This window comes from Salvelinus alpinus, chromosome 24, assembly GCF_045679555.1.
Source record: "Salvelinus alpinus chromosome 24, SLU_Salpinus.1, whole genome shotgun sequence".
NCBI lineage: Eukaryota > Metazoa > Chordata > Actinopteri > Salmoniformes > Salmonidae > Salvelinus > Salvelinus alpinus.
Genome location: NC_092109.1, coordinates 22259506 through 22273152, shown reverse-complemented (window position 1 = coordinate 22273152; position 13647 = coordinate 22259506).

Genomic DNA, 13647 nt, shown 5'->3' with positions numbered 1-13647 from the left:
TGCTGCTGCTGATGAATATAACAATGTAATAATAAAAAAATAAAAAAGTAACAACAATAATAATAATAATAAAGGTTCTAGTTTTCATAATCATGAAATTATCTTTTAATCATAGTCTTTGTGCAGTGTGTACAGTATAACCATGATCTACTCTTTATTTCTGTAAGGTTGCATATAATGTTAGACCACTCTATAGTTTTCTGTTGTAAAAGTAGAAAAACACTGCCAGCAGTCTTGGTCATGGAGATCTTCCTTGGACATAAAGCCCCAGACGTGATTTCATTAAAGGGACCACCTTAAAAAGGCTGATGCTTTTATTCCACCACTCTCTGTGCACTGGGAAGCATCATTACAGGAGATTGGTAAAGTGTTAATGCACCTGGGGCCCACTTGAGAGTGTCCACAATCAAATTTGAAGGGTTCTCCACAAAAGGCTCCAGCGTTTACACCCCTATGTACACCTGCCCTCAAAGCCTAAAGGTCCGGCCTCGCTTTCTGTCGGAGAATACATGGAAGATATGGAGACATGACACATGCCCTTCTTCTGAAAGGTGAGAGTCTCTTAAAGCACTCTCTCATCTGCCATCTCAGTGTTTTTGTGATGTTTCTCAAACAGATCAATCCTCTGTATCACCCTTGAGTACAGTAGAGCCAATTGGTTTTGGAGAGTTCGCATTAATGTAGCTTATGTGTGTTGCTAAATATTGCTTGCGTGAATAACTTGAGCAGGGAGAAAAGTTGAATACATTCTGCCAATCTTACTTTCTCACCCTGTCAGTACCAAGCAGTGAACTTCTTTGGATATGCAACTGGCATATTACGGCATGGTAATATTGAATTTTTGGCTCACTCAAACTTGATATATAACGCAATATACAGTATAGTAACAAAGTCTAAGTGATGGGGAAAATGTCACATTCAGCCAACTGGACTTGCAAAGGCACAAACATGTTAAAAGCATGTACAAATGTTAACATAACACAACATTTCTGCTCTTGACTTTGCAATGATTACTATTACCACAGGAGCTCCAAAGGTCAATCTTGTAGATGCAGCTAGAGAGTAAAAATAACCTTGCTGGTATCAGCAGAAAAAGTTTAGCTCTAAATAAGAGCACTATTTTTTCAGGTCCAGCAAGTGTATTTTGTGAGTCAGCTTAACAGAGCTATATTGGCAGTCGGGTCCACACACAGTGTCACTAAACGCCTGATGTCAGACTATAGAGTGAATCATCAGTGGAAAAGATAGTCCATTTCACAGCTGCAACACTTTCTAGGGAGACAGTATATTGTATTGCCATGCATCCTGCTTCCCATATGGGAGAATATTGGCCTCTCTCCATGTTGCCAGGTTGGCGCTTTTTAGCCAAGAAAGGGCTTTCTGTGATGTCACAGCATCCATTACCTACAGAGGCAAAGTTCTGTGAAGAAATGTTCCCATCTGAGCAGGTTGAAGTTGTAAAATCAGGAAGTCACATAAAACTCAGTGGAAACGTCAAGTCAGTGCATCTAAACTGGAAGCAAGGAATTTGTGTTTGTGTGTGTAAGTTTGTGTATGTGTAGGCCAGTATGTATCTATGCGTTCTCTGCCCATGTGTGTGTCCATCACCACATATTTACAAGTGTGTCCTCTCATGCATGTTAGTGTATTTGAATATGTGTGCACATGCTGCGCTTGTATAACTGCCCATGCACAGCTGAGTTTGGGGGAGCTCACCCCCGCCGCTTGGCTCGGCGCACCCATGCCACCCCTCTGACACCAGGTCTTCATTGTGTGCCTGTCGTGATCAATCATGTCCTCCAATGACTGACCTTGTGCGCGAGGGAGGGCACCAATCACACGCCTCATTACCCTGGCTTGGTTACTCCGAGCCCTAGTGGTCCCAGGACACTCAGCCTGTTGAGCCTGGTGTATGAGGCGTCAGGCCTTCACAGAAAGAGAGGGAATAGAAAGATGACTGGTGCTCATAGGCGTATACTGTGCTTTGGTCTCATAGACTGCTGAAAGGAAGGAAGAGAAACAAGACTGACGTGAAAAATGATGGACTATAGTTTTTGTTGTAGTGTTGGAGGGAATATGTAAAAGAGTTGTTGGGATGACATGGGGAGGCTCACGAACAGCATCCAGATCTAGACTGGTCTGAAACTGCTGCTGTTGTCTGATAAGAGAGGTGACCCAGAGTAAGGCTGGGAAGGGGTTAATTTAGGCTGTGAAGGGGTTAACTTAGGACAGAGGATTTTAGGCTTAAGGACACTACCTTCCTAAATATCTGGACTTGCTAAACCAGTGTCAAGCTAAAAACGATCACTGCTCAAATCTTAATAGTGAAAACGTTACATGGTGTAACAGTCAGTCAGCATAACACTTAATAACTAGACAGAGAATTATCATAACAGATTCTATCACAATCTACAATAAGTTAGCATAGTAGCAAGTGGGTGCTAGAAACCCCTAGCTTTAACCAAAGCAAAAAGCTCTCATTGTTTTGAAATGCCTCCATCTGTCAGGTTTCACTGGCCGGCAACAGTCATGGCTCCCCCAGCAGCTGGCGAAACTGCCCAACCGCTTTTCCGCTTGGCCCTCCGAGTAAACGCCTCGCTCACTCCGGTCGGCCCACACCGCTACGCTAACTGTCCCCCAGCTACTGTCAGTCAGGGGGTCAGCCGGCCAGAGAGGGGGAGAGTGGAGGAGAGGGATTGAAGGGGACGGGTGACACCATTGAGCCCTTTGTTACTCATCCCTGGGTAGGGACAGGATGAAGGGGGGAGTGGAGGGACTAACTGCCTGGTTAATATTTTGGGATAAAGAGAAAAATTGCTGATATATTTTCATATAAGTGAAAAGTTGTAGAACCGTCATTACTACAGTAGAACCGTCAATACTACAGTACCTTAACAATGCCAACTACAGCTTCAACAACAATGAAAATATTGTATTATCACTGCTAATCATATCATAAATTGTTCTACAAAAAAAAAAATGTTTCCAGAATGAATAATGAACCTTTTCATAAACAAAAAGTTATTGAAGTAAATATGAAAATGGATACAAAATAAAATTATAAACACATATTGAACAAAGCTGAGCAAGTGATTCAGACTTCATCCCCTCTTTATGAGTCTGCCATTGCATTTCTACCGTTGTGTCTTATCAATGATCTCCACAAGCGTTTAACTCAACAGCAGGTCCTCAGGGCCTGTGTGAGAGAGAGAGAGCTCAGCTCGGGTCTAAAGAGGCTGCCACCTCTACCCGACATCAACCTCTGAAATGAATATTGATATGCTAATGACGTACAACACAGGGGACAAAGGCCCAACGCTACCACTGGACACCAATACAATGGCCCTTAACTCAAGTCCCTGACACTTTTACAACCCAACATGTGTCACTTGTGTCATACTCAGACAATGAAGGGACCAACAACTGTCCTTCCTTTTCGAAATCTCGCATGCTCACTTTTTCTTTTTGTCTTCTTTCTGTCGACTCTGCATGGCTGGTCAAGACTGACCTTCTGGGGACTCTTGGGTTTTGTGGGGCTTTGTTTCAGTGTGGAATATCTGTCTCTTTAGTGCGATGACAGGCAACCCTGCAGGGCAGACACAATGTCATGAGGTCAGGGTTAAAACCTCTAAGGCAGAGTTAAGGCTCTTCCCAGTTTGGGTTAGGGGATGCTGACCTGTCGAGGACATGCCTGTCTGGTTTGTAGGTGGTCGTTGTTGGGTCTTCTAAGGGGCAACTACACAGACGGATGGACAGACAGGCAGAAAGATGGACAGACGGATGGGCAGACAGCCAGATGGACGGAAAGACAAAAAGACCGACAGAAACAGGGACAGTAAGCTTTAAGACAATTTACGTTTAGATCAATTCATAATGGACTTGGATCAGATTTGAAAATATATTACCCTTACCAAAACCCCCATATTTCCGAGGCTAACTGTACATAAGACTTCAGTTACAAAGGATTAATTGCTAACCTTCATCCTAACCTGAGCAAAGATAATTGCAGATCAGGGGTAGCCACTAATCTACAGCCAATTATATTACACTTTGTCCTATATTACTCATGGCATTACTCAATGGTGACAGAATAAAGTAATAGGAGAGGCCGATAGAAGACGGGGATGTTGGTCCTTGGTACCAAAAAGATTGAAAAACACTCCAACCTTAAGCATTTTACCCCCAAAAAAACAGAATCCTTCCATATTAAGTAGATGTTATCTGAGGGTCAAGGGGTGTGCAATATTTAATTGTTGTATAAACAATTGTTGGTCAAAGTCATCACTTGTTTTTCCAGTTGATTATAACCCCCCATAACCTATAACTCCTAAACAAACACCTGAATAACTGAGAGTTATGACTTCCTATTGTAATTGAGGAGAGACAGGAGAGGAGAGACACTCAAGGTTGTGCCTCTGCTCAGGGACACTTCAGCAGGCCATCGGTGCCACTGGTGGCTCTTAATTGGATTCTAATTGAAATCTCTGTTCCGTCCTGCTCATCCCCCCCACAGTTAGAGAGGTGAGATGAGACTCCCTACCCCTTCTGCTTGCCCAAAGATGAGATGAGGGCAATAAGTTATAGCTCTCGGTCTCCAGAATTACAGGGCTCCCATCCCCAAACACAAAGCCTCTTCATGTCCTCACACCTCTTGCTTGTTTTTTAGCCTCTCTCATCGATAAAAACTCTTTCTCCTTGTTTCGTCTCTTTCTTTTGGTCTTTTCCCCAATCTGCTTGACTTCTGTCACTTTTTAATTTCCCTTTCTCTCCTTCTCTTTTCCTTTTGTCGCTTCCATCTCTCTATCTTTCACCCTCGCTCTCTGACCATCAGCAGTCACATCGCAGAGCAGGGCGAGGCTCCTCTCCCCTAATGATGGATGTAATCATTTCACTACAAAATTAATGTATTTATTATTAGTAATTTATTTGCTGATTAATCATACTCGGTGTCAGAGCACGCTGGACAAATGGCCTGCCGCAAGAATCAGAGGGGTCAGGTGTTTAAAAGCCCACATTTATCATGGTGTCACTATTTGATGTCATTATTGCTGAGCTGGTCTTGATTCGGCAAATTAGAAAACAATTCATCAGAACACTCTGAAAAATCACACATCAGAGCCTGGGTTAAAAAAGCTAGTTGTCTTAGTGTGGTTGACATTTATATTTTTTCCTCTTTCCTTGAACCTCCTCTAAATTCTATTTTAGTGTTAATTGGACTATGTTTATCCACCTTCCTTGTTATGGTAAGCATCAAGAGTTCTGGAGAAGGAAGTCATCCTAACGGCACAAACAGACTAACCCAAACATGCTAAGCAAAATCAGGATGGTTGTGGAGGGAGGGGGGCAGTTGTGATAGTCTGCGGCATGCAAGAGTGTGTGTGTGACAGAGAGGATGGGGATTTAAAAAACACGGATAAGAGACACCCGACAGGACGACACACTACTCCCGGACAGTAATCCCATAGTCTCAGACTCGTGACCCACTTTCTTGGAGGAGCGGGACAGAGCAGCCGCAGCCCCTTGCCCAGCTCAGCCTAGGAGCCTCCAGAAGGCAGGGTGGAGGTGTTGGGGTGGTGGAGGGACCCCCAGACAAAGGGATGGGCAGACTCCTGGTCCTTCGGGGGCATTGCTGCCACGGCTCTGTCCCAGTTCTTTGCCCAACCTCGACGTTTGATATATGTGCTATATGCTAACATCGATCGATAGACAAGCTTTTATGAAGGTGTCCGTCCCTACATGGGCTTTTGTCAACATGCTAAGGAAGAAAGAATATACATAATGCTGGATAGCATCTCTGAGCCCTGCTGATACTGCTCTCTAGTTAGCGCTTACATAGCTAAGTGTCTCCTTTCACCCATCAAGGAAACTGATATTTGCAGGTGTTTCAGATTTATGATGCATAATGGACAAAGTTTAGTGTTCTGTCATTCGTAAAGCAGACTGACAGGGCTAGCTACTCCAGAATAACCCTTAGAGGCTTGAGGCATCTGGTATGACCATCACCATCCTATCAGAGGCTTGACCCTCGTAGGACTATCCTATCAGACAGCTGAAGATGTCTCTTTGGATGTCCCTTGCACAGTTAGCACTGTACTCCCTACTGCGAGTACCATATAGTACCATACTCCCAGACCAAGGGGAAAGAAAATGGTGGCCGAAAGGGGAATCCAAGCCATTTCCTAATTAAACCAGTGAATAAATCACAGATTATCCACCCATACAAGACAAAAGAAAAGAACAGTTTATCCTTTATTTTATCTTACCTATTGTAAACACAGTGACTTAAGATGGGACGCGTGCCTGATGTAAAATAGGTCAACAATGCAGAGTTGAAATATTAGATCATGTTACCTTCTATATCTTTCTTTTTTTACTCCCTCTTTCTTTTAGAAAACATCTCCCCACTGGCACCACAACACACGCAGGTCTTACTTCTCTCTTTATCTTAATCTCTGGCAGACTTTAAGTGTCTGGCATCGGGGCAAAATCCCAAACTGGAGAGGAGCGCGTTTGGACTTAATCCCCTTACCCCTAGACTTGAGCCGCCCTCAATTCACCTCTCCCAAAGTAGGCCAAGAACCAAGAGCCTCCACAGGGGAGGCAAGCAGCATCCCCACCAACAAGCTCTTAGGCTCAGCATCAACACAATGCCAGCATGGACACATGCATGCACACTCACGCCTCCAGAGTGTACAGTATGACACACACACACCCCTGTGACCCCCTCCACCCACCCCTCTGTGGCAGGCCTTGGCCCACATGGCTGCATGTAGCTGGGCTGACTGACTGGCTCAGTAGGAGGGCATCCGGCAAAGCGCCGCTCCCGCGCCTTTTGCAGGCTCAAGGCCTGCTCCCCCAGATTAGACAGGGCACTTTCTTCAAGTGTGGCGGGGCCCAATAGAGGGTTAAGACCCAGGGAGGTGGTGGTGAAGGAGTGAGAGGGAGTTATCTGAAGAATCAATGAATAACAGTAGATTTAGCACCATTCATTTATACTGGCATTTGGCGCTTTAGTTATTGTAAAAAGAGTATCAAAGAACCCATACTAGTACTAGATTAATTTTACAGCACAAACCAGCATAAACTCTTGAGGATAAATTAATTGATTATTTATTTTCATGAGATGCCAACTTCACAGGGCTGTGAGTGGGGTACTATGGGCTTGTCTCCAGGGAAACCTGTGTTTGTGAATGGCCGCCTTGACGACAGGTGAAACTAAAACCATGACAGGCCTGTGACAGTGCTCCCTCAGCATGTGGTCAATGGCCAGGTCTCCCCACTAAAAGGAAATGTAATGCAAAGTGTGGGGCTGGCTGAATGATGTACATCACCTGAAATAACCTACCTGATATATCCTCAATAAATTGGGAATTTTACATTTTTGTCATTTAGCAGACGCTCTTATCCAGAGTGCATAGTTTTTGTACTTTTTCATACTGGTTCCCTGTGGGAATCGAACCCACAACCCTGGTTTTGCAAACGCCATGCGCTACCAACTGAATGACTATGAAGGACAATATGCACACACTCTCACACAAACAAACACTCATCATTATGCTTTCTCAGCTATCAAGAGTCTCACAATAATTACATTAAAACTAGAAAGACATGCTCAACAAATTAATAAATATAAACACTGCTGGACAAATATCTAGGAAAATATCAATGTAATGTAATCAATGATAAACTCTTAAAATCATTATCTCAGCCAAACATTTACACTATGAATACATATGCTCTATTCAATCTGTAAAGCTGAAGCGTTACAGATTCCACGATATGTAATGGTAATTTTCGATTAAACTGACAGCATTTACCATGAATGCAGTCTCTGCTAAATCAGGAACATTGCCTCTAAATTTCAATCACGCTGTAAAGTTGGATTTCTGCAATGTGGATTGAATAGAGCCCATAGTGTGCTTGCAATCCTTAGAAAATATATTAGATTCCAGCATCCAATGATTTAGGTTGTAACTATACATTTTTGGAAGCGATTCATGGGATAATGTAGCAGGAAAGGATGACTGAACAACACTTCCACCACCTGGCAGCTAGGCCAAACTACACTAAGGTTCTGAGAAAATAATGGAATATATGCTACAAAACTGGATCCCATTATATGCACATTATAGTTGTGACGATAGTCGCGACTATAAATAGGGATTGGTTGATGCTCAATGTTTAATTTAAAGCTTTCTCCCATCACATCTAAGCCAGTATGACACCAATGTCGATGAAATTTAGCAAATCAACTTGATCGGAGGTTCACAACACACTCCGCGTCTTTCATTATGATCTGTACAGACTTTACCGAGAACCACATACCATATGTTTTACAGGGTCGTTAGTATTTGAGTTTCAGATCATTTTCTGCCACCACCTAGCTCAAATTCTAAAGGAGAGTATAGCTTCAATAAAGTGACAATAAGACTTCAAATTTGTCAGATTGACTAAATTTGCAGGTGCAACAGTTTGTATTAAAATGATAATTTGTCATGTGCCCATTAAGAACCAACAATGTGCTACATTTTCCAGCCGAATTATCAAGAGTTCTAAAACCCGTCCCAAAGCACTTGGGTTGTCACGCAAAAGCACCAGTAGCAGGCTAACAGCTGGCTGTAGCTAAGTTACACAAGCCAGACGAGAGGCAAGCTAAAAGCAAAGGAAGCTATATTTTCTATGGAAGGTTTTTCATATGGCTGAAGTCATCTGTGTAAAATGCTGACCTTGACACTTGCGTGTAATCGAGCACAAACACATAAGCACAAATAAACGAACGAACGTTCTTGCCTGCTATTATAGCCAACTAGCCAGCAGCTACCAGTCAACAAGACTAGCTGTATGGACAGATCGTGCACCACACCTCAATGTTGTCAATATATCCTACATTCTTCCACAAAGCATAGTTAGCTAGCTAGTCAACACCAAACTTTGGGAAACTGCCATGCTACTAATTTATAATACATGCAATGGGCATTGCTTATCTAGCTATTCCATACAGTTAAACTGGCCTGATAACTACATGTGCAGCCAGATTTCAGTTTCAGCAAAACATGCTAACTTCTTACCATTACCAATAACAGGAGAGGTTAGCATTTTTGGGGGGGTATAATATTTATGCACCTGTAACTTTCTCATTCATAATTATTCATGATTTAATCTAGGTCGGATAATTATCCATCATCATGATAGCATCCACATTAATGTAGAAGTGTCCAGAAACATATTATATTCTTATTAACAATAAAAGTGACTCCAAAATGACACAATACATTATTTACCATTCATTTCTACTGGGTACAACATAATCTGAAACACAACCAAAATAAACTGTAATGCATCCAATACGTTTGTAGAGTCACAAGCTTAATGTAGTCATTGCGTGCTTGGAATATGGGACAAAATACTTAACTTTTGGCTACTTTAATACACATATAAGCGAATTTGTCCAAATATGTATGAAACTTTCAAATGGGGTGACTAGATACATGAAGTGCTGTCATTTTTAAACGGTAAAACAGATATGTATGAAAATACCCTCAAATAAAAGGTGACATTCTGTACTGTCGCCTCATATGAAACATTTGATCTCAAATCCAAAATGCTGGAGTATAGAGCCAAATTAAAAGTTTTAGCTTCACTGTCCAAATAAATATGTAGGTGAGTGTGTCATTGAGAAAAATATATACTTCGTAATAACATATATTTTTTGGTCAGTAGGTGTGCAACATAACAAAGTAGTGGTGTGTTGGACACCGTCACTCATATTGATAGAGAGGTCTATAGAAACTGTCTGAATTCCTGATTTTTGTAACCATTAGCTAATCTGTGTAATATTGACATTAGCTCAGAACCACTTGTTTTGCAAACATGGTCCCGTTTTATCAATTGCTCGGCTAATCAATAGGCAGTTCATTAACTCTGTCAAAAGAATATGTAGCTTCAAGTTACAGGTAACTGCCAAAATAAAGGAAACACCAATGTAAAGTGTCTTAATAGAGTATTGGGCCACCACGAGCCGACCAGAACAGCTCGAATGTGCCTTGGCAAGTGTTTGGAACTCTATTGGAGGGATGCGACACTATTCTTCCATGATAAATTCCGTAATTTGGTATTTTGTTGATGGTGATGGAAAACGCTGTCTCAGGTGCCACTCCAGAATCTCCCATAAGTGTTCAATGTCGTTGAGATCTGGTGATTGAGACACACAGGTTTCAAGTTTCAAGTTTTATTAGTTGTACAGTACAGAATACACCATCCAACGAAACGCTTAGGTGCAAGTGTTTAAATTGTGCAGCATTTAGCAATAATAATACGAGTCTGAGAGCAGCAGTTGAGATGTGCGTGTTGCATGAATGTATGTGTGCATGAGTGAGTGCATGTGTGCTAACGTGTGGAGTGTCAGTGCAGGTTGTCAGTCCAGTTCAAGTGTTCAGCAGTCTGATGGCTTGTAGATAGGGCTCCCGAGTGGCACAGCAGTCTAAGGCACTGCATCTCAGTGCAAGAGGCGTCCCTACAGTCCCTGATTCGATTCCAGGCTGTATTACATCCGGCCGTGATTGAGAGTCCCATAGGGCAGCGCACAATTGACCCAGCGTTGTCCAGGTTTGGCTGGGGTAGGCCGTCATTGTAAATATGAATTTGTTCTTAACTGACTTGCCTAGATAAATAAAGGTTATATAAAAAAACAGTCTCTGAGCCTGTTGGTATAATGCCCCGATACTGTCTGCCCGAGTGAACAGCTCGTGGCTGGGTGTGGGGTCCCTGATGATGCTGTGGGCCTTCCACAGGCATCGTTTCGTGTAGATGTCCTGGATGTCCAACTAGGCCGTCTTCACCACCCGCTGGAGGGCCTTGCGGTCATGGATGAGGCAATACCTGTACCAGACTGTGATGCCACCGGCCAGGACACTCTCGATGATGCAGTGGTAGTATTTGGAGAGGACCCGGGATGGAATGGCATATTTCTTCAGCCATTTCAAGCCAGCCATTGGTCCATTTCAAGTTCTCGGTGAACTTAAAATGGCTGACTCTGTCTACTGCAGTCCCATAGATGTGAATAGGGCCATGTTCCCTCCTCTGCTTCTTAAAGTCAACAATCAACTCCTTTGTTTTGCTGACGTTGAGGGAGAGGTTGTTGTTGTCATGGCACCACAACTCCAATTCACTTACCTCCCTCCCTATAGGCTGACTTGTCGTTGTTGGTTATCAGGCCTACAACCGTGGTGTTGTCAGCAAACTCGGCTTTGTGAGTATTCACTCTTTTGATCGTTTTCCTCATGTCAGCTTCGGAGAACGAAAGCACCTGGTCGTCGGGAGCAACAAGACTCTTCCTGGATGGCTCGGTATTGTCTGCCTCAAAGTGAGCATAGAATGTGTTAAGCTCGTCTGGGAGGGAGGCTTCGGTGAGCACCACACAGCTGGGTTTGCCTTTGAAGTCCATGGTAGTCTGTAGTCCTTGCCACATGAGTCACAAGTCTGTAGAACATCAATTCAAGTTTGAGTCTGTATTGTCTTTTTGCATCCCTAATGGATTCGCGGAGCTCGTACGCATCTCGCGCCACTGACTCAGGAGGCATGCACACCATCCACCGCTTCCGAGTATATTACTTACTAATGTCTCTGGATAATAAAGTAGATGAGCTCAGGGCAAGGATCTCCTTCCAGAGAGACATCAGGGATTGTAACATATTCTGTTTCACGGAAACATGGCTCTCTCTGGATATACTGTCCCTGTCCATACAGACATCTGGGTTCTCAGTACATTGCACAGACAGGAATAAAGAACTCTCCGGGAAGAAGAAAGGTGAGGGTGTATGTTTCATGATTAACTACTCATGGTGTGATTGTGATAACATACAGAAACTCAAGTCCTTTTGTTCACCCGACCTAGAATACCTCACAATCAAATGCCGACCGTATTACCTCCCAATAGAATTCTCTTCAGTTATAGTCACAGCCATGTATATTCCCCCTCAAGTCGATACCATGGCGGACCTCAAAGAACTACACTGGACTGTATGCAAACTGGAAACCACATATTCTGAGGCTGCATTTATTGTAGCTGGGGATTTTAACAAAGCAAATTTGAGGAAAATGGTACCTAAGTTCTACGAACACATTGACTGCAGTACTCGCGCTGGTAAAACATTCGACCACCGCTACTCAACTTTTCGAAATGCCTTCAAGGCACTCCCTTGCCCTACCTTCGGCAAATCTGATCACGACTCCATTTTGCTCCTCCCTTCCTATAGGCAGAAACTCAATCAGGAAGTACACATGCTAAGGTCGATTCAACGCTTGTCTGACCAATCGGAATCCATGCTTCAAGATTGTTTTGATCACGCGGACTGGGATATGTTCCGGGTAGCCTCTGAGAATAACATTGACAAATACACAGATACGGTAACTGAGTTCATCAGGAAGTGTATAGGAGATGCTGCACCCACTGTGACTATTAAAACCTACCCAAACCAGAAACCACGGATAGATGGCAGCATTCACACAAAACTGAAAGCGGTAACCACCGCATTTAACCATGGCAAGGTGACTGGGAATATGGCCGAATACAAACAGTGTAGTTATTCCCTCCGTAAGGAATCAAACAGGGAAAACATCAGTACAGAGACAAAGTGGAGTCGCAATTCAATGGCTCAGACACGAGACATATGTGTCAGGGTCTACAGACAATCACAGACTACAAAGGGAAAACCAGCCATGTCGCGGACACCGACGTCTTGCTTCCGTACAAGCTAAACACCTTCTTCGCCCGCTTTGAGGATAACACAGTGCCACCGACGCAGTCCGCTACCAAGGACTGTGGGTTCTCCTTCTCCATGGCTGATGTGAGTAAGCCATTTAAGCGTGTTAACCCTCGCAAGGCTGCCAGCCCAGACGGCATCTCTAGCCAAGTCCTCAGAGCATGCGCAGACCAGCTGGCAGGATTGTTTACGAATATACTCAATCTCTCCCTATCCCAGTCTGCTGTCCCCATTTGCTTCAAGATGTCCACCATTGTTCCTGTACCCAAGAAAGCAAAGGTAACTAAATTAAATCACTATCGCCCGTGGAACACTTCTGTCATCATGAATTGCTTTGAGAGGCTAATTAAGAATCATATCACCTCTACCTTACCTGACACCCTAGACCCTCTTCAATTTCCTTATCACCCCAATAGATCCACAGATGATACAATCGCCATTGCTCTGCACACTGCCCTATCCCATCTGGACAAGGGGAATACATATGTAAGAATGCTGTTTATTGACTATAGCTCAGCATTCAACACCATAGTACCCTCCAAGCTCATCATTAAGCTCAGGGCCCTTGGTCTGAACCCCGCCCTGGGCAACTGGGTCCTGGACTTCCTGACGGGCCGCCCCTAGGTGGTGAAGGTAGGAAACAACACCTCCACTTCGCTGATCCTCAGCACAGGGGCCCCACAAGGGTGCGTGCTCAGCCCCATCCTGTACTCCATGTTCACCCATGACTGCATGGCCACACACGCCTCCAACTTAATCATCAAATTTGCAGATGACACATAGGGGGGAGTAGGAACAGAGAGACGTGATCTTATTGGCCGAAGTAGGGGGCGGGGGATGGCTTTGCACGCGTCATGGATGTTTGTATATACATGATCCAGCACGT